Genomic DNA, 23,138 nt, shown 5'->3' on the forward strand with positions numbered 1-23,138 from the left:
CTTTAAAATCTTCCTTAATATAAAAATCTCAAGAAATATCTGATATAGTTCCAGAAACATGGGAAAAAAATAAAACATTTTTAGAAAACCTCTACCAGGAATTTTGCCAAACATAATGTTCACTGACGTATAACATTGTCCTTTGACACCTCTGCAGTTGGCCATAGCAGTGGAGCTTTATAGAAGAGAGTCCTGTGAAGGATTGTATAATGCTGGTGAAGATAATAATTTTTAATGAGAGTCACTTTTTTTATAACTACATAGTCTTAGATTTTATATGCTCAATGCAGAAGAAAGAGTGAGAAAGCACAGAGAGACAAATAGACAAAAAATCACTTACTGTTCTAGCACATCATGAAAGATACTTCTATAAATATTTTCATATGCTATATTTTCTTTTTATTTAAATAAAAATACCATCTTACTGCTTTGTAGACTTTTAAAAACTGAACAATTAAGTATATTTTTAATGATTACATAGATTGCACTGCATGATTGTATTTCGAATTACATAATTGATTCTGAAAATAACAGCATTAAGGTAAAGTGATACAGCATTGTCTTTCAAAAAGTTTACATGATACATTGGCTTTCCGATTATTAACTTTCTTACATAAATGACAAGTGTCCCCAAAAAATTCCATATAAGCAATCTAGGAAGTTTTGAATCTGAGAATGCTGTTAAGTTTTACTAATAATTTCTCCCCTCCACTCTCCAAACTTTAAAACATAAATTTCAAATAAGGTAAGATGAACTTTAGTCCAGAGTTTTATTTCTGGATTAAACTTTCACAAAACTAACAATTTTAAAATAAACCAACCATTTGTAGAAGTTTTTAATTTTAAATATTAAAATTCCTACAGAGATAGTTTCATCTCCACCTCTTGATAATGGAATTTCAGTATAATTTTCATAGTTTTCGTAACTGCCCTTTAGAATTTGGGTATATCTCTTTTAAAAAGCTTGACATTAAACATATTGAATCTTAAATTATTTGCAATAATAAAATTATAAGGCAGTTAAAGTTTCTTAATTTCTTTTCTAATACAACTTTACTAAACTACTGTTTAGTTTTCTCTTAACATTAACCAATTTAGATGTCTATGTAGATAGCTCTTACGCAGGGAAGAGCTAGTAATTTCGGTTATCTCTAACTGCAATTTTATGTAAGAAATTTGAAAGTGCAACACAGATGCAAATAAACTTTTGATTATGCTATGGGAGCCAAGTAGATGGACTTCATTTCTTGATGCCTATCCATAGAAAAAGATTTAGAAGGACCTGCAAATTCTACAATGGAGAATAGAATTAAGGGAAGGTGAAAAGGAGAGAACTTTCATTTTTTGCTTTTTACTATTCTGTGATGTTAATTTTTTTAAGCAAGCATATCTTTTTACAATTGCAGGACTTATGAGAAAGTAGTTGCTTTCAATTTTTTTTGTTAGTAAACAAAAACAGTTCTATAGAAGTTGAGAGTTACATTTTTGTTACAAATGTTTGTCTAAATAATTGTTTTCCTAGGCTTTCAATTTGACTGATGCTTGTTTGTGGTATAATTTAGACAAAAAGATCAGTGGATCCCTGGCTTCTCAGAATTCTGCATTTTCCAATATTGAGAAATGACTGCTCATCATAAAAGCTGCCACTCAGTGAGACCTTACTTTGTGCAGGCACTGGGTTAAGCACTTTACATTCATTACCACACTTAATTCTTATATTAACCGTAAGAAGTAAGCATCACTACTACTACTATTACTGTTACTACAGTAGTCTCTTGATATCCACAGGTATCACTTTCTACTGTTTTAGTTACCCAGAGCCAACCACAGTTCAGAAACATTTTTTTAAGTGGAAAATTTTAGTAATAAACAATTTATGAGTTTTAAATTGCATGCTGTTCTGAGTAGTATGCTGAAATCTCATGCTGTCCTGCTTCATTCCTCTTGGGATGTGAATCCTCCCTTTGTCCAGTATATCTATGCTGTATACACTACCTGCCCATTAGTCATCGACATCATTTGCTCCTGACATCCAGCCATGGACATTATTATGGCTCACTGATCCAGGATCATTCCAAGCAGATGATCCTCCTCCTGGTGTATGGTCAGAAGATCATTAGTAGACTAAGGCTGTGTCACAAGGCCTGTGTAATTCACCTCACTTCATCTTACCACATAGGCATTTTATCATCTCACATTATCACAAGAAGAAGGATAAGTGTAGTACAAGAAAATATTTTGAGAGAGACAGACTACATTCACAGAACATTAATTATAGTATATCATTTTAATTGTTTTTTTATCTCTTACAGTGCCTAATTTATAAATTAAACTTTATCATAGGTATGTATGTATAGGAAAAGCATAGTATATAGTTTGGTACTATATATGTTTTCAGGAATCCACTGGGGAACATATCCTCCACAGTTAAGGGGAAACTACTGTATTACAGTATATACAGTAATAGTTGGTGTAGGGTGGTGGAAAAACCATCTGATTCATCGGTAGCTCAATTGATAGCCTCTATTCATGGAATTTTGTACCTTTGGGAAAAACGATGTGATCCTTAGTGTGAACTTGATACCCAGAACCTATTGAGTCATATTTATTACTTATTATATGTATAGTGTAAAAATTTGTGTCTACCAGCAAATTAGTGCAACCCCTAAATCTTACTGTAGTGAATATATGAAATCAGTTTGAGGTACCTTTAGGTTTAATTTTGTTTCAACCATTGTAATGGTCAGTTCTTTTGCTTTGCTTTCAATTACACATGGTCCCCATGATTCCTTTGCTTTGCTTTCAGTTACAGACAGTCCCCGACTTAGGATGGCTTAATGTTTTTTTGACTTTCCAATATTGTGAAAGCAGCACAGATTCAGTGGAAACTGTATTTTGAGTACCTGTACAACCATTTTGTTTTTCACTTTCAAGACAGTATTCAATAGGTTACATGAGATATTTGACACTTTATCATAAAATAGTCTTTGTGTTTATTATTTTGCCCAACTGTAGGCTAATGTAATTGTGCTGAGCACATTTAAGGTTAGTCTAGGCTGAGCTATGATTTCAGTAGATTGGACATACTGTTTGCATTTTCAGCTTAGGATATTTTCAACTTGTTATGTATGGGTTGACCGTGATATGATCCCATTGTAAATCAAGGAGCTTCTGTACAGTTCAACCTTATTTTCACTATCTTCATTTAGCAATATTTTAGATTTTAATTATCTTATCCCTGTCCTGTAGTTTGTTCAGTGCCCATGTGTACCTACACTCTTGTTTCCTGGCTTAACATTTTCATTGTCAGATAATCTTTTTTTTTTTTTTTTTTTTTTTTTGAGACAGAGTCTTGCTCTTTTGCCCAGGCTGGAAGTTCAATGGTGCTGTCTTGGCTCCCTGCAACCTCTGCCTCCTAGGTTCAAGCGATTCTCCTGCCTCAGCCTCCCAAGTAGCTGGGACTATAGACATGCCTGGCTAAGTTTTGTATTTTTAGTAGAGACGAGATTTCACCGTGTTGGCCAGGCTGGTCTCAAACTCCTGACCTCAGGTGATCCACCCGCCTCAGCCTCCCAAAGTACTGGGATTACAGACATGAGCCACCACGCCTGGCCCAGACAATCTTTTAGAGGTCTAAGATATCAAATCACAGTGTAGTAGGTATAAAATAGCTCTTTTTGGTAAGTTTTTGATAGATATATGATGCATCTTTATAAACATGCATTTGGAGTTTAATATCATATATTACCTTTGGACATTTTTTGTGCTGCTATCGAGCTTTTGTGTTTTTAATAGATTGCAGAGACTGTTTATTAAACTGATCTCATTTTTTTCACTCCCAGTACATGAATGTACACCCTCTTACACATTTTAATACAGGTTTTTTTACTTGTAATACACATAGTTTGTAATACATAAACAAGACGTTTGTTGATTGTGTTAGTTGGTACTTAATTTGTTCTTGTATTATCAAATTTTTTCATTTATTGCTGACTAAAGCAGCAGCTCTTAATAGTTTTTGAATCATGGACTACTTTGAAAATGCATTAATAGCAGTGGACACTTCCCCCCAGAAAAATGAATAAATAAATACCAGACAGTTTGTATGCAGCTTTAGGTGATTCTTGGCCTTCCCATAGCTCTCCCAAGAACTCCAGGGTAAACATCTTTATTCTATTACAGTACAAGGAAATATGACTATAGTTCATAATAACCACTTGTAGAAAGTAGGTATTAAACATACGATATGATGCCAACATTTTAAAAATAAGTGAAACAGTAAAGAGGCATTAAAAGAATTATTCTAATGCAATAATTGCTCAACATTAGTATAGTGTTTTCCATAGACCAAAAGAAACATTGATTTTAACTAATGTGAAATTTTATTGGGTCTACAGTAACTTACTCATACTTGGTTAAATCCCTGTATACTTAAAAGTGTGTGTGCCTAGGCATGGAAAAATAACTTCCTGGCGATGTAGCTCAGGTTAACTTTTGACTTGCAGTTAATGGCATCCATTTGAAATTGTTACCTGTCCCAGAATATGCAGTGTAAAGTTATTTACTAATTTGCCAGTGATGTTTTATTTCTACAGAGGAACTTTTTTCCAGACAAACTGAAGTTTCATGACATTGTCACTTCAAAGCTAATTTATTTATAGTTGTATTTTAGGACCTGAGTGAAAAGACCCTCCATATGTTTCCTGGGATATAATACCCTGTAATTATCAACTGCAGATTCTTGTGCAGGGTTGCCTTTTGAGTTATTTTGTGTGTTTACCTAATTCCAGGGCCTCAGTTTAATACATTTTCTTTGGAGCAATCTATAAAGTATATGAAGGGTCAGGTGAGAGGTGGGACAGGGACAGAAATCTATGAGATTGACAGCATGCATATGCTACACCCCTGACTTCAGGACTTACGTTTTACTAAGGAATTCTTGCTTCCTTTTTTGCAATAAATAGTTAAAATATTTGACACAAATGATTCTTAATAGTTTGCTGGTAGGAAAAGTATAAGAAACTAGCAATCTTGTAGAAAGGGGCATTTCTAGTTTTTAAAAGTATACTGAATGCTATTGCATATTTATAAAGCAATATTTTATTGTTTATTTGATGTATATCAAGAAAATGTGAAGGAAATCTTGGCTTGTGGTGCTACAAAGAACTATAGTGTTAGTGATTCTCAAAGGAAAGTAAAACTGATTGAAGTGTATACAGATTTTTACATGTATTTTTTTTTTAATCCAAGAGATTCAGATACCCCCCTTTCTATTTTATACTTCTTCCTTGAGAATACCACTTTAGCTGAAATTCACCTAGAAAAAAAGGTCTTTTGACTCCTATGAATATGTATCAACCAAGAATAAATTTTTCACTTTATGTTCAGTAGTTTACCTAACTAAAACTTTTTGACAGGGAGGGAGATGACTTGTTTCCAAGTATAAATTTTCATTTAGTAAGAAAAGAATGAAGTTCAAAACAGTCTTGAAAAAGAATGAAGTTGGAGGAGTCACTTTTTTTTTTTTTTTTTTTTGAGACAGGGTCTCGCTCTGTCACCCAGGCTGGAGTGCAATGGTACAATCATGGCTTACTGTAGCCTGCACCTTCTTGGCTCAAGCTCTCCTCCCACCTTTAGCCTCCTGAGTAACTGGGACTACAGGCACACACCACCATGCCTGGTGAAATTTTGTATTCTTTGTTATAGATAGGTTTTCACCATGTTGCCCAGACTGGTCTCAAACTTCTGGGCTCAACAAGTGATCCACCTACCTTGGCTTCCCAAAGTGCTGGGATTACAGGCATGATCCACCATGCCCAGCCACACTTTCTGTTTTCAAAACTTATTACACAACTGCAGTCATCAAGACAATGTATTACTGGCGTGAATGTAGCCATATAGATCAATTAAGTAGAATGGAGAGTCTAGAAATAAACCTTTATGTTTATTGTCAGTTGAATTTTGAAAAGGATTCCAAGACAATTCAATGGGGAAAGAATAGTCTTTTCAGCAAATGGTGCTTGGACAACTGGATATCCATATGCAAAAGAATGAAGTTGGACCCCCACCTCACACCATATACAAAAATTATATGGCTTGTGGAGAAAAGGGAATCCTTTACACTGTTTTTAGGAATGTAAATTAGTGCAACCATTATGGAAAACTATATGGAGGTTCCTCAAAAAACTGAAAATAAAATTACAGTATGATCCAGCAGTTCTACTTCTAGGTATCTATCCTAAAGACTTGAAGTCACTATGTCAAAGAGATATCTGTACTCCCAAGTTCTATTCATGAAAGCCAAGATATGGAAACAATGGAAGTACCTATCAGTGGATGAATGGAAGGAAAAATACGGTGTATATATATCCACTACAGTAGAATACTACTTAGCCTTAAGAAAGAAGGAAATTCTGTCATTTGTGACAACATGGGTGAACCTGGAGGACATTATGCTAAGTAGAGTAAGTCAGGCATAGAAAGAGAAATACTGCATGGTCTTACTAATATGTGGATTCTGAAACAATTGAATTCCAGAAGCAGAGAGAATAGTGTTTACCAGAAGGTGGAGAGGATGGGAAATGTTGGTCAAAGGGTACAAAATTATAGTTAGACAGGAGGAGCAAATGATAAGTATTTAATGTAATCAGTATGTTAATTAGTCTGATTCTGTTATTACACAGTGTACACATAATATCAGTTTACCTCAAAACTGTATACAGTTATAATTCGTCAGTTAATTAAAAACAAATGAATTCAGAATGAATCAAAGACCTAAAGTTAGAGCCAAAACTATAAAACTCTTAGAAGGAAACAGTTATAAATCTTTTTTTTTTTTTTGTAGACTTCAATTAGTCAATATTTTCATACGTGTAACACAAAAGCACACATTACAAAAGAAAATACAAGTAAATTGGACTGTGTCAAATTCAAAAACTTGTGCTTTAGAAGACAGCATCAAGAAAGTTAAAAGACAGAATTGGAGAAAATTTTTACAAATTATGTCTGGTCAGGGTTTTGTATCTACAGTATATAAGGAATTCTTACAACTCAATAATAAAAAGAAAGCCCACTTGAAAGATGGACAAAGAATCTGCATAGACACTTCTCTAAAGAAGATACACAAATGGCCAGTAAGCGTACAAAAAGATGCTCAACATCATTATTCATCAAGGAAATGAAAGTCAGTACCATAATGAATATTATTATCACGCTAACCATAATGACTAAATGACTAAAGTAAAAAGACAGTAACTAATGTTGGTGAGGATATGGGGAAACTGGAACCTTCATGCGTTTCTGATGTGGTTGTAAAATAATGCAAACCTTGAACAAGTTTGGCAGTTCCTGAAAATTTATTAAACATTGAGTTATATGACCCAGCAATTCAGTTTGTAGGTATATATACTAGATAATTGAAAACTTACATCCACACAAAACATGTATGCAAAGTTTATAGCAATGTTAAATCGCCAAAAAAGGGAACAATTAAAATTTTTAGCAACTGATGAGGATATAACGGCCAACCTCACATAACCCAACACTCCAATTTCCATATGCAGTTCTTTTATGCAGAAAAGAGATGAAGATGTTTAGGTATTCAGCCATTTATACAATGATTATATTGTGTTATATAATTTTATTTTTAAAGCCTTTATTGAATTCATTGTCTATAGGCCTAGCCATACATTCCTTTAGTCGTTCAAGATACATACCACATTAACTATATGCATTAATTTAGTGAACCGTTTTTACTAGGTGCTGGGCAAGAACTTAGAGGGTTCTCGCCTTCAGGGGCTTCAGAGACTGATGGATGGGAGGAGAGGAACAACTGAGGGCAATAGGGCAAACCCAGTATTATTCCAGATGTCTGAGCAGAGTACAAAGGCAGAAGTATTTCACTTAGAGTAGTGCTGTCTGGAAAGCCTTCATAGGAGAGCTAACCATTGAGCTGAATCTTGAAACATCAAAATGTATTTACCAGATAGGGAAGGGAAGGGAGTGGATAAATACTTAGTAAAACTAGGTTTCATGTGTTTCTTTATGGTTGTCACTTAAGGTTCTGCCTGGTGGGGTTGGTAGAATACGAGTTTACTGGGAAAGAGAAGACTGGAGCTGTTGACAGTGGCCAGATCACATTAGCTTGTAAGCAGTTGGAAGCAACTGCAGGATTTAAGCAGAGCAGCAACATTCCTAATAGACTTTCTTTTACTTCGCTCTTAAAGGCTGCAGGTGCACCTCTATTGCTGAAGTTTGGCGACCTCTGGTGGTGAACTATAAAATAAACAAGGTTGTGGAAGAAATACTAGCGTTTCAGAGCTTATGTCAGTTGCTTTTTGTCACATGCTTCTTGGGCCATATTATTTCTTTGAAGACAGTAGTTATCAACTCATAATTCCTGTGTTGATATTTTTCCATGTTTGGATAAATTTGTAACCAGGTGGGACTAGGAACAGATAAAATGATTGATTTAATAGTAAGGGGATAAACAGTATCCCCAAAGGGGTGGGGCAGGGTGATCTTGGTGCTTTTTGCAACAAATGGAAAGATCATGAGTTCTAGTAATAGATAACTGAGAATATGTTCTCTTCCTATTGTTGTGATAGTTTTTAAAATTCCCCCCTCTTTTGTATGAAATATACTTACAGAAGAGTGCATAAAACATTTCCATGTGGTTTAACTTCCTTCAAGTGAAAAAAAGGACTCACTTTTCAGGAAATCCAAGAATAAGTATTAATTACTCAAAGTATATATCTTCAGTCTAAACGTTTTGAGGGAAAAAAAATTTCCATCTCTTAAAATTCAAGTGAACCCTAAGTCTTGTTTTGTGTATGAAATGAGAATTTATCGAACATCTTTTTTAATCTATAAAAGTATTGTTCAATTATTCTGTTTCAAAAGTTCCAAATGTAGAATTCAGCCAGAGTAAATCAGGTAGAAATATACTTTGAACCTAATAAAAACTTAATATAAAACCTAAAGATATACTCAGAGGTTGAAATAGGATTGTTGCTAAAATGTCTTATGTTTGTGATATTAAAGATAGTCATGCATTCAGAATCTTTGCTCTTCATATCTGTTACTTGCTTGCCTTTTAGCCTTTAATTATATCATCCATCTGTAATCCAGTCCTTATTCCTTTTAGCATGCTGGTTTTCACCTACACACCTAGTGTGCATAGAATGTACTTTTTACTCATTTGCCTCCTACATTTCTTAAGTAAAATCAGCTCTTGACTCCCCTTCCAGAACCTTCTGAATCCATTCCTCTTTCCATTGCAGTGTAGGACTTTCACCTCACACATTACCTATACTTACTTTGCTATACTATTGTCACCTGATTGTTGTTGATTTATGTACAAGTCTCTCTGCCGTAGAGCTTCTTGAGGATAGGCACTAAATAAATGTTTTGAAATATGAATAACTTCAGAGACTGAAAAGTTTCTTAAATGCCTCTTGATTATGTCTCATCTTTGGTTTCTTAAAAAAATATGCATATTTATATAAAATAGTTCTGATTTTAGGGTTTGACAGATTCTGATACTTTTAATGCTAGCCTTATAAATAGTAATTTAAGAAGGTTAAACATCCGTTTGCATTTAGTAAAGGCAACATAAGTTACATAATGGTCCCTTTTTTTTTTTAACTTTTTAAATCAAGTTAATAGAAATATAATTTATGTATAATAAAATATAGCCATTTTAAATGACAGTTTAGTAAATTTCAACAAACAAAGCCATATAACCACTACCCTGGTCAAGATTTAGAACATTTCTATCATCCTAAAAATGTTTCCTTTTATAGCCTAGAATGACCAAATGTCTCAGTTTGCCCAGACTGAGGGGTTTGCCAAGATGGTCCCAGGCAAACTGGGATGGTTGGTCACCCTGTTCATTCTCCTTTGTGGTCAGTTTCCCATCTTCTGTCTCAGGTGATCGTTGATCTATTTTCTGTCACTACAGATGCCTATTCTAGAATTTCATAAACGAAATATATTTCTTTTGTATTTGGCTTTTTTTTGCTTAATATCATGTTTGTGAGATTTGTCAGTGTTGTTGTCTGTATCACCTGTTTATTCCTTTTTATGCTGAGTTGTATTCTATTTTATGAGTGTACCACAACGTGTTTATCCGTTCTCCTGTGAGTGGACATTTGACTTGTTTTGGAGTTTTGATTATTATGAGTAAAGCTCCTGTGAATGTTTGTTTACAAGTGTTTTTGCAGACATGTGTTTATATTTCTCTTGAATAAAAAAGTAGGACTGAAATTACTGATCATATGGTAAGTAAGTATGGTTACCAAACTATTTTCCAAGGCAGTTTTACTATTTGACACTCCCAGCAACAACACATGAGAACTCCAGTGCTCCACATTCTCATCAACACATGGTCTTCTCAATAATTTTAGATTTAGTCTTAAAATGACTTTTATCATTAGGAAATGCCCCTCTTTATTTTTGTTTAATTTTCTTATCCTGAAGTTTTCATTTTCTTATATTAATATAGGCACTCTATCTTTCTTATGGTTAGTATTTGCATGGTATAACTTCTTGCATTCTTTTACTTTTAATCTGTGTGTTTTAATTTAAAGTGCATTTCTTACAGACGTATAGTGAGGTGTTTTTTAATTGAGTTTGACAATTTCTCCTTTTCTAATTGAAATACTTAGACTATTTGCATTCAGTATAATTATCACTGTGGTTGAGTTTAAGATTTGCACCTTGGTGTTTGTTTTCTTTTCATCCCATCTTTCCTTTCCTCTGTTTTTCCCCCTCTTTTACTGCCACCTATGGATTAAAACAGTAGTTTTTATTTTTTTCTATTGGCTTTTAAGCTATACTTCCTTGTTGCATTTTTAGAGGTTGGTCTAGGATTTAAAATGTGCATCAATATATTACAATCTGTCTTCAAATAGTAATGTACAATGTCATATGGAAAACAAGAACCATGTGACAGTATTTCCATTCCCCTTCCTGTTCTTTGTGCTATAGTTTTCATACTTTTTAATTCTACATGTTATAATCCTTACAATATTTGTTGTTTATTGGGGGAACCCACCCCTAATATTTCAACATAGGTTCTTTCTATTTTCCATAAGTGTCGGCTGGCTGAGAAATAAAGCGAAAGGGTACAAAGAGAGGAATTTTACAGCTCTGCCTCCGGGGGTGATATCACATGTTGGTAGGACCGTGATGCCCACCTGAGCCGCAAAACCAGCACATAAAAAGGATTTCAAAAGGGGAGGGGTTGCAAGAACAGAGAGTAGGGCACAAGATCATATGCTTCAAAGGGCAAAAGGAAGAACAAAGATCACATGCTTCTGAGGAAACAGGACAAACGACAAAAGGCAGAACTTTTGATAAGGGTCTGTGTTCAGCAGTGCACATATTGTCTTGATAAACATCTTAACAGAAAACAAGGTTTGAGAGCAGAGAACCCATCTGACCTCCAATTTACCAGGGAAGGGTTTTTCCCCACCCTAGTAAGCCTGAGGGTACTGCAGGAGACCAGGGCGTATTTCAGTCCTTATTTCAACAGCATAAGATAGACACTCACAGAGCAGCTGTTTATAGACCTCCCCCCAGGAATGCATTCCTTTCCCAGAGTATTAATCCTTGCTAGGAAAATAATTTAGCGATATCTTCCCTACTTGCACGTCCATTTATAGGCTGTCTGCAAGAAGAAAAATATGGCTCTATTTTGCCCGATGCTGCAGGCAGTCAGACCTTGTGGTTGTCTTCCCTTGTTCCCTGAAAATCGCTGTTATTCTGTTCTTTTTCAAGGTGCACTGATTTCATGTTATTCAAACACACATGTTTTACAATCTATTTGTACAGTTGACACAATAGTGGTCCTGAGGTGATGTACATCCTCAGCTTACGAAGATAACAAGATTAAGAGATTAAAGTAAAGACAGGCATAAGAAATTATGAGAGTATTATTTGGGAACTGATAAATGTCCATATTAAAATGAAATCTTCACAATTCATGTTCTTCTGCCACAGCTCCAACCAGTCCCTCTGTTCAGAGTCCTTGACTTCCTGCAACAGTTGTTACTTTGTTTTAAGCAATTTCTTCAAGAGGAATTTTTTAATGAGGGGGAAATGTCATACATTTAGCTGCATATTTACCATTTTCAGTGCTCTTTATTCCTTTGTGTAGATCAGAATGCCCATTTGGAAGTCTGTCTTTCATCCTGAACTACTTTTTTGTGGTGAAGATCTGCTGGTGACAAACTCAGTTAGCTTTTATTTGCCTAAAAATTTATTTTGAAGGATATTTTCACTTGACAGAATTGGTTTCCAGGGTTTATTTTTCTTTCATTCTTTGGAGAAATCTCTCTTTTCTTCTGGCTTTCATTGTTTCTGATAAGAAGTCAGCTGTTGATACCCTGTATATGCCCTGTCTATAATGTGTTTCTGGCATTCTTGAAGATTTTCACTTTATGAATGGCTTTTACCAGTTGATTATGAGTTTTTATAGTATTGTTTGTATTTGTCCTCATTAAGGTTCATTGAACTTCTTGTATTTGTGGGATAATGCATGGTTTTTATAAAATTTGGGTAAGTTTTGGTAATGTGTCTTCAAATAATTTTTCTGCATCTGCCCTACTTCCCACCATCAGACTCAAGTCACATTTGTACGTTTTTTCCCTACGTGCTTCAGCTTTGATAGTTTCTATTGCTGTTTTTTTAATTCAGTGATTCAGTTTCTTCCCTGTGTCTAACCTGTTAATCCTCTCCTGTGAAGTTTTAATTTCACATACTATATTTTTTTAACTGTACAATTTCCATTTGGTTCTTTTTTATATCTTCTATTTCTCTCCTTGTTATAATAGCTATTTTAAAGTACTTATGTGGCCGGGCGCGGTGGCTCACGCCTGTAATCCCAGCACTTTGGGAGGCCGAGGCGGGCGGATCACAAGGTCAGGAGATCGAGACCACAGTGAAACCCCGTCTCTATTAAAAATACAGAAAATTAGCCGGGCACGGTGGCGGGTGCCTGTAGTCCCAGCTACTCAGGAGGCTGAGGCAGGAGAATGGCGTGAACCCGAGAAGCGAAGCTTGCAGCGAGCCGAGATCATGCCACTGCACTCCAGCCTGGGCGACAGAGCGAGACTCCGTCTCAAAAAAATAAATAAATAAATAAATAAATAAAGTACTTATGTGCTAATTCTGTCATCTCTGTCATATCTGGATCTCTGTCTGTTGACTGACTTGATTTTTTCTCTTCTTATATTTTCCTACTTCTTTAAAAATGTTGAATTTTGTTTGTCAGCCAGTTTCTTAGTTGTTTACACCTGGGGGGCAGTTTCAGTGTTCAGAATTTCATCACAGCTAGGTGCAGAAGTCTATAATAGCCTTTTAAAAAATAATAATACAATGCAAGCCTTTGCATGGCATTCTATTAAGTTTATTTTACAAAGCATTTTAAAATAAGTTTTAGATTTTTTATACTCAATTTTATCTTGTTTAGCCAGTTAGATGACTGTTTCTTCATAGTATTCTTCTGTTGCTAAAGACCTCTGTTATTAACAGTTTAAAATATTTTTTCCAACTTTTATTTTAGTTTCAGGGATGCATGTGCAAGTTTGTTGCCTGGGTATCTTGTGTGATGCTGAGGTTTGAGGTATGAATGATCTTGTCACCCAGGTACTGAGCATGGCATCCAATAGTTAGTTTTGCAGCCTTCTTTCCCTCTCTAGTTGTTCTCAGTTTGTATTATTGCCATCTTTATGTCCATAAGTACCCAATGTTTAGTTCCCACTTATAAGTGAGAACATGCGGTACTTGCTTTCCTATTCAGTAATCTGCTTAGGATAATGGCTTCCAGCAGCATCTATGTTGCTGCAAAGGATATAATTTTTTTTATGGCTGCATGGTAGTCTATGGTGTATATGTACCACGTTTTCTTTGTCTAGTCCACTGTTGATGAGCATCTAAGTTGATTCCATGTCTTTGTTATTGTGAAGAATGCTGTGATGAGCATGCAAGTGGTTGTATCTGTTTGGTAGAACAATTTTTCTTTTGGATATATACACAGTAATGGCATTGCTGGGTCAAGCAAGTTATTTGAGAAATCTCTAAACTGCTTTCTACAGTGGCTGGACTAATTTACATTCCCACCAATAGCATATAAGTGTTCTCTTTTCTCTGCAGCCTCACCATATCTGTTGTTTTTCTACTTTTTAATTAGCCATTGTGACTGATGTGAGATGATATCTCATTGTGATTTTGACTTGCTTTTCTCTGATGTTTAGTGATTGTGAAGCATTTTTTTCATGTTTGTTGGCCACTTGTATGTCTTCTTTAGAGAAGTTTCTGTTCATGTCTTCTGCCCGTTTTTTAATGTGGTTATTTGTTTTTTGCTTGTTGATTTAAGTTTCTTACAGATTCTGGGTATGAGACCTGTCAGATGTGTAGTTTGTGACTATTTTCTCCAATTCTGTAAGTTGTCTATTCTTTTGATGGTTGGTTTTGCTATGCAGAAGCTCTTTAATTAGTTCTCACCAATTTTTGTTTTTATTGCAGTTGCTTTTGAGAATTCAGTCATGGATTATTTCTCAAGGCCAATGTCTAGAATAGTGTTTCCTAGGTTTTCTTGTAGAATTTTTATAGTTTGAGGTCTTACATTTAAATCGTAAGTCCATCCTGAGTCACTTTTTGTATATGGTGAAAGATAGGGGTCCAGTTTCATTCTTTAGCATGTGGTTAGCCAGCTATCCCAGCACCATTTATTGAATAGGGAATCCTTTCCCCATTGTTTATTTTTGTCGACTGTACCAATATGATGCTGTTTTGATTAATGTAGCCTTACAGTATAGTTTGAGGTCAGGTAATGTGATGCCTCTGGCTTTGTCCTTTTTGCTTAGGATTGCTTTGGCTGTATGGGCTCTTTTTTGGTTCCATATGAATTTGAGAATAGTTTCTTCTAGTTCTGTGAAAAATGACATTGGTAGTTTGATAGGAATAGCATTGAATCTGTAGAATGCTTTGGGCAGTATGGCCATTTTAACAGTACTGATTCTTCCAATCCATGAGCATGGAATGCTTTTCCATTTGTGTCATCTGATTTCTCTTAGCAGCATTTTGTAGTTCTCCCTATAGAGATCTTTCACCTCCTTGGTTAGAGGTATTCCTAGGTATTTTATATGTGGCTATTGTAAATAGGATTGTGTTCTTGATTCAGCTCTCATCTTGAACATTATTGGTGTATAGAAATGCTACTTACTTTCATTTACGGATTTTGTATCCTGAAACTTTACTGAAGGCATTTATCAGTTCCAGGAACGTTTTGACAGGAACCTTTGTCTTTAGGGCTTTCTAGGTATAGAATCATATCATCTGCAAAGAAAATAGTTTGACTACTTCTTTTTTTATTTGGATGCCATTTGTTTTTTTCTCCTGCCTAATTGCTCTGGCTAGCACTTCTAGTACTATGTTAAATAGGAATGGTGAGAGTGGGCATCCTTGTCTTGTTCCACTTCTCAAGGAGAATGCTTCCAGTTTTTGCCCATTCAGTATAATGTTGATACTCATTAAGTTGAATTACCGTGATAGGGGTAGATTTTATTTAAATCGGTATTTTTTTTAAGTTGCCAAAAAGTCTGTTTAACTTTCGAAACTTGTTTATAGCCTTGTGATCTTACAAAACCTTTATATATTTTATACAACTCAAAAGGATTCAGGTTTCTTTTTTATGGTATAATCAGTGTAGTTTAAGAAAATGACTTTTTAAAAGTTATTTTGTAAAAAGTCTTCCTTCTTTTCTGCCCTTAACATTGGATAGACCATTTTAGGGAGTCAGTGACACATGCATTTTTATCCCTGTCTACCACTGACAAATTGTAACCTTGAGACTTCTGTCAGCCTTAGGTTTTTCAAGTGTAAAAGAGGATAATATTGTATCTGCAAAATTCAAATGAGAAAAGAAAATTGATATATCTAGCACACTGCTCTTACATGCTATGTGCTTAATAAATATTTGTTCTTTGTTCTCTCCTTTCTCTCACTGGCAGTATGTTTTGAAAGGAAAACTTAATTCCACGAAACTCATGTCAGGTGATTGTGGTCAGTTTACTCTTCTCATGACCTCAGCAAGATCAGAAAGGAAATCTTAATGGCCACCTGCAGTGAACACCTTTTGGACTTTATTTTTTGCCTGGATTCATTGTGTCATAAGATAATTCTTTGTCCTTTAAGTGTTCACCTTCCTTGGCCCCCATGGTGTCACTGTTTATGGGACCTTGCCCAACTCCTTGTACTTCTATCTCAGCCTTCTGTTTAAATTTCTCTCTTTTCTGTATATTTGAATGCCCGTCTTTAGCACTCTTCTTTGTCTGCTTTCCCTGTTATGCACTGTCACAGCCACCTAGCGCTTATACCACAGGTACTACCAAAGCAGTTCTTTTAGCCTCAAGCTCTCTTCTAAGTAATGTATCTGATGTCTACCACTTGGTGGAGAGCTCCTCCTGGTTCTTCCTGAATGTCTGATCTCAAATATTATTTTCTCTTCCAGATCTACTACTTCATGCCTAATATCATCAAGATTTTTCACAGCTACTGAAATTGTTTACCTTGTAGCCACATTCAATAACCAAATTCTTTGATGCCACCTCCTAAAATTTGTTTACCACTGATAAGGTTTAAATTCCTTTCCAGCTCTATTTCTAGTTATGACCTCTGAAAAGATACTCCTTGTGGGTCTGTTTTTCTCATGTTTAAAAATGTTTGTGTTAGGTTAAGGGTCAACACAGTAGAGTCCAGGGGCCAAACACAATCTGCTACCCATTTTTGTAAATAAACTTTGTTTGTAGTTGTTTTTGTGTTGCAGAGTTGAGTAGTGACAGAGACTTTGTGTCTCACAAGCTTTAAATATTTACTCTCTGGCCCTTTCCAGAAAAAGTCTGCTGACCCCTGAATTAGAAAATCTCTCATCTAGTTTCCATTTTTTTTAAATGTGTTTTTTGTGACCATTCATGATCACGTCTAGGGATAGTAGGCATTTTTAAATTGCTCCCTAAAGTTTTATTTTAATTGGTTTATCATTAGAAGTCACCAACAGAAATAAGTAGTTTTTTTCCTATATTGTGAGGACCTTGTCGTAATAAAATATTCTTCAGTGTTTCAAATTTGAGAGCTTTTTGAATTTTTAGTATTTTTTAATATGTTGTAAATCCTACTGTCAGCCACCCTAAGGAGAACCTGGTGTTAAGATTTAAAAAACAATAAGGAAAAGACTAGAAAAATGATAGTAGTTGAATTAAACATGGAACATACTGTAATGTTAGGATCTCTGTTTACCATCTATAGCCTTCGTGATTCATAGTCATGTGAAAGTAAATGGATGAATAGGATTTTCTTTGCCATTTTGTGCTGACAGACTTTTTTTAGTTAATTGCTTTTTAAAAATAATTTATAGTGAATACATCAACAACAATTCTATTTACAGGTTGGTAGTTAAAGTCTCTTAAAAGTCAGTGATAACTACATTTTGAAGGTAAAGAATATACCTAGTTAAAACTCTGACCACTGATTGTAAGTATAATAAAGAAACCTTTTTTAACCAGTGGGGAACCCAGGTGAAATAAATGCAAATCAACAGTAAAAGCGTATAAATCTTTATAAAGGAATGAGTTGCAGAAGAAAAAAAATGCTTTTTAAATATCACTGTTCATCAAAGCAGATTATTTCCCATTGTGATAAAGATTTTCCACATGCATTTTCTGGTGTATATTAAAGGAAGATTCAAGGTATGTAAAAAATACTTACAAAGTTGTAAATATCAAACCTTAATTATATGCATGCTGATATGTACTGATATCTGCAACTTATTTTGAAATGCATCAAAAAATAGTTGGGTTGATGTATGGATAGAGGGTTGGATATGTGATTAACCAAATAGAGTAAAATGTTAGTTGGAGAATATGGATACTGGATATAGTGGGTTGGTGTTCACTGTAAAACTTTCACAACTTTTTTGTTTGAAATTTTCCTTGACATAATATTAGGTAAAATGTTTAGATCTAAGCGGCTGTGAGACAGTGAGTTTAGGGAGAAGGATTGAGAGTGAGTACACACACACGGTGTACCTTAAATAAATTATTAAAAGTTTATATGTTTAGCATACTTTGTGTATAAGCACATGCTTCTCAACTGTTTTATTGTATATTTCACAGATTTGCTTCCATTAGGAATATTCTTAGGTTATAAGTGAAAAAAAAAAACAAGAATTACAAACTTTCATTTCAAGGAACGTCCTGACTTACGTTATACATTGTAACTGTATTAGTCATTTTCACGCTGCTGATAAAGACATACCCCAGACTGGGTAATTTAATAAGGAACAGGTTTAATTAACTTACAGTTCCACATGACTGGGGAGGCCTCACAATCATGGCAGAAGGCAAGGAAGAGCAAAGTCATATCTTACATGGATGGTGGCAGGCAAGAGACAGGAGCTTGTCTTGTGCAGGCAGACTCCCCTTTATAAAACCCATCAGATCTTGTGAGTCTTATTCACTATCATGAGAACAACATGGGGCAAACTGCCCCCATGATTCAATTATCTCCCACTGGGTTCCTCCCACAACATAAGGGAAATATGGGAGCTACAATTCAAAATGAGATTTGGGTGGGAACAGAGTCAAACCATATCAGTAACTCTTGAATTATCCCCCATAACCTCTATAGGAAAGTTAGCTGAATACTTGAGAAGTCCATGTGATTTCTGTTCACACAGTAAACAGGTGCATTTACTAATGGACATCATATAATTCTCATTTCTTTTGGAGAGTTAGTACTGTGTCTTATGTTAGCAAAGAACTGAATATATAGAGGATGACTGTACAACAAATACTGATTCAAGAGTGGGCATTTCTGAAGTGTCATTTTGGTTATTTCTAAATATATCATAATGAAAAAATATGTACAAATATATTTTAAGTACAATAGTAAATACTCATGTAACTACAACTTACGTTAAGAATTAGAGGTAGAAGAATTACTTTTGCCCCATACCAGTCACAGCCCCCTTTTGCACATCCTCTTTGTTAAACTAGATAATCTGTACTTGATTTTAATGATGAGTATTCTTATATTTTTTATTTAGTTTTACAGTTTTACTATGTAAACTATGTGTTGTCTGATTTTGAACTTTATATAAGGCAGTCATGCTGTGTGCATTCATTGTTTGTGAGATTCATCCATAAAGGTATGTGTAGCTCTGGTTTAGTCCTCTTCATTGCTAGTTAGTATATTATTGTATGACTATGCCACAATTTATTTGTTAATTCTACTGGTGGATTTTTGCTTTTATTGGCAGTATTTTATTATTATGAACAATGTTGCTTTAGAGGTATAAGAATTTCTCTGTTAGGGTATAATAGCTTGAAATGGAAATCAGTAGGTTGTAGGGTCACTGAAGGTATACATTTATAAACACTCGTTTATTCATGTCATTGCCACCGTTGTTTGTTTTCAGCTCTCAAAAGAATCCAGTAGCGTTGCATGTGACAGAATTATTGATAAGCTTATTAGTACTGCTCCCTCATTTTTCACTCCTCACCCTCTCACCAGGTACATGTGTACACATACACAGACACATGCACATATCACCAGAACAATGTTAGAAATAGGGGTTAGAATAAGTGTTAATAATTTAGAATATTTTTACAGTCACCTTTTTATTTTCTTTCCAATTACACTAGGAGTTTGCTCAGAAATTACCTTATACACAGTTAAAGGTCAGTTTATTTTTAACTAGATTCCCTTTTGATTTATGTCAATAATGATTCTGTAGTTCAGAATATTCTTCCATCTATCTTACCCAAACTTTATGTATTCTAATAGTTAAATAATTTCTGAAAGTTTTTATTACAGGTGTAATTGGCATACAAGAAACTACACATAGGGACCACATCAAGATAAAAAGCTTCTGCACAGCAAAGAAACAGTTAACAGACTGAAGAGACAATGCACAAAATGGGAGAAAATATTTGACAAGAGCTTAATAACCAGAATATATAAGAAGCTCCAACAACTTTATAGGAAAAATATCTAATAATCTGATTTTGAAATGGACAAAAGATCTGAATAGACATTGCTCAAAAGGATACATACAGATGGCAAACAGGTATATGAGAGGTGCTCAACATCATTGATCATCAGAGAAATGCAAATCAAAACTACAATGAGATATCTCACCCCAGATAAAATGGCTTTTATCTCTAAATGACAGGCAGTATCAAATGCCGACAAGGATGTGGAGAAAACAGAATCCTTGTATGTTGATGGTGGTGATGTAAATTAGTACAGCTTCCATGGAGAACAGTATGGAGGCTCCTGAAAAAACTAAAAATAGAGCTGCCATACCATCTAGCAGTCGTACTGCTAGGTATATATCCAAAAGAAAGGAAATCAGTATATTGAACAGATAACTGCACTCCTATGTTTATTGCAACACTCTTCACAATAGCCAAGGTTTGGAAGCAACCTAAGTGTTCATCAGCATGGACACTTCATGAATAGATACAGAAAAATAGATTTAAAAATATATATACACACACACACACACACACACTCAAAAAGAATGAGATCCTATTATATGCAACAACATAGATGGCACCGGAAGTCATTGTGTTAAGCCAGGCACAGAAAGACAAACTTCACATGTTCTCAGTTATTTATGAGAGCTAAAAATTAAAACAAATGAACTCATGAAGATAGAGAGTAGAATGATGGTTAGCAGAAGCTAGGAAGGGCGGTTGAGGGGGAAATAGGGATGGTTAATGGGTACAAAACAATGGAAAGAATAAAATCTAGTATTTCGTAGCACAACAGAGCGACTATACACAATAATAATTTAATTAAATATTGAAAAATACCTAAAAGAGTATAATTGGGTTGTTTATAAAACAAAGGATAGGCCGGGCATGATGGCTCACACCTGTAATCCCAGCACTTTGGGAGGCCGAGGTGGGTGGATCACAAGGTCAGGAGATTGAGACTATCCTGACTGACACTGTGAAACCTCGTCTCTACTAAAAAATACAAAAAATAAGCCAGGTGTGGTGGCAGGCGCCTGTAGTCCCAGCTACTCGGGAGGCTAAGGCAGGGGAATGGCGTGAGCCCAGGAGGTGGAGCTTGCAGTGAGCCGAGATGACGCCACTGCGCTCCAGCCTGGGCAACAGTGCAAGACTCCGTCTCTAAAATAAATAAATAAATAAAAATAAACAAAGGACAAATGCTTGAGGTGATGGATACCACATTTACCCTGATGTGATTATTATACATTGTATGCCTACATCAGAGTGTCTCATATATTCCATAGATATATTCACCTATGTATCCACAGAAATAAATATTTTTAAAAACTGCACACATTTAAAGGGTTCAACTTGGTAAGTTTCGCCGTATGCTTACACCCATGAAACTGAGATAATGAACATTCATAATCCCAGTAGCTTCCTAGTGTCCCTTTGTAGTCCTGCTTCTCAAAACTGTAGATATTCTGTCACTATAGGCAGAAAATTTGCTAGAATTGCACATGAATGTGGTTATACTTTAGGTACTCTTTTTGGTCTGGCTTCTCTCAGCTTTATTATTTTTAGATTCATCCATGTTGTTCTTTTTAAATTACTGAGTAATATTTTACTGTGTGGCTATGTACCATTTATTTACTTGTCAATGCCATTTTGGTTTGTTTCTGCTGTTTAGCAGTTGCAAAAAAAATGCTATGCATATTTGTGTACAAGTCTTTGTATGAACATATGCGTTCATTTCTCCTGGGTAAGTACCTAGGAGTGGGCATGTTGGGTTGTATGATACATATGTGTTTAGCTTTTAAGAAACTTCCAAAGTGTTTCCCAAGGTGCTGTATACCATTCCACATTTCCACCATCAATGGTGAGAGCTTCAGTTGCTCTACATCCTTGCCAAGATTTGTTATACATAGTCTTTAATTTTAGCCTTCTTATTGGTTGGATAGTGGTATCTTGTCATAATTAGCATTTCCCTAATGATTAATGATGCCAAACATCTTTTCTTGTGCTTATTTGCCATCTCTATGTCATCCTTGGTGAAATGTCTGTGCATATCTTTTGCTGATTTGTATTGACTTGTCTTATTTTGAATTATAAGTTTTTTATATATATTCAAAATACATATTTTATATATATTTCAAAATACATTTTGCAAAGGGCTTGTATTTTCCCTCAGTTCGTGGCTAACCTTTTCATTTTCTTAAGTGTCTTTTAAAGAACAAACTTTTAAAAATTTGAATAAAGTTCTGAAAGTTTTAGCAGAGTCTAGAGAGTTAGAACCAATAACAAAAACATAACAAATTCTCACTTTGCCCTGAATGGTTACAGAATTATGCCTGATTGTTCACTGGTTGCCACCACAAATCTAGTACTTAACATTCCTTTCTTCTACTTCTGTGCAATTATTCTTGAACTGTAACTGGTTTAATATTTTATTTCAACAAATTTGATTTATACAAGGTCTTATAGTTATAAAGATGAGTAATATGTGGTGTTTCTCTTCAAAGTCCTCAATTTTTAGCATTTAATGTTTCTTCTTGTCACCCATCTTGTACAGCAGGTCTATGTACTTTCCTTTGTTCAGTCCCTAGTATAGCTCTAGAAACAATGAAGTGCTCAATACATTTTTGTTGTATACTGTAGTTATACTTTTTTGACATACAAATATGTAAGTTTATGGTAGCAGGAAATCTCTTGTTCTTTGTATCCTCCAAAAGTCCTAACATAGTTCCTTATACACAAGGGACACTAAGTATTCAACGACTGAATGAATTATTGAGGGTTTATAATAAAGTTTGCCTGATATATTGATAATACAATTGGCCTTCCATATCTACAGGTTCTGCATCGGCAAAATCAACCAACTGCAGATCAAAAATATTCAGAAAATAACAATGTAAAAATACATTAATAAAGAATAATGTACAACTTAAAAACAATACAATGTAACAACTATTTAAGTATTATCATAACCTAAGTATTATAATAACCTAAAGATGATTTAAAGTATAGGAGGATGTAAGTAGGTTATATGCAACTATTATGCCATTTTATATAAGGGACTCGAACGTGTCTGGATTTTGGTATCCTCAGGGGGCT

General features: G+C 34.8%; 1 protein-coding gene across 2 annotated transcripts in view; it reads left to right on the plus strand.

Moving 5' to 3' along the window:
* The window catches only part of GSK3B (glycogen synthase kinase 3 beta), a 268,959-nt gene that overhangs the window by 190,037 nt on the left and 55,784 nt on the right, over nucleotides 1-23,138 (plus strand). The window lies entirely within an intron of this gene.

This window comes from Mandrillus leucophaeus, unplaced genomic scaffold (genome assembly GCF_000951045.1).
Source record: "Mandrillus leucophaeus isolate KB7577 unplaced genomic scaffold, Mleu.le_1.0 Scaffold302, whole genome shotgun sequence".
NCBI lineage: Eukaryota > Metazoa > Chordata > Mammalia > Primates > Cercopithecidae > Mandrillus > Mandrillus leucophaeus.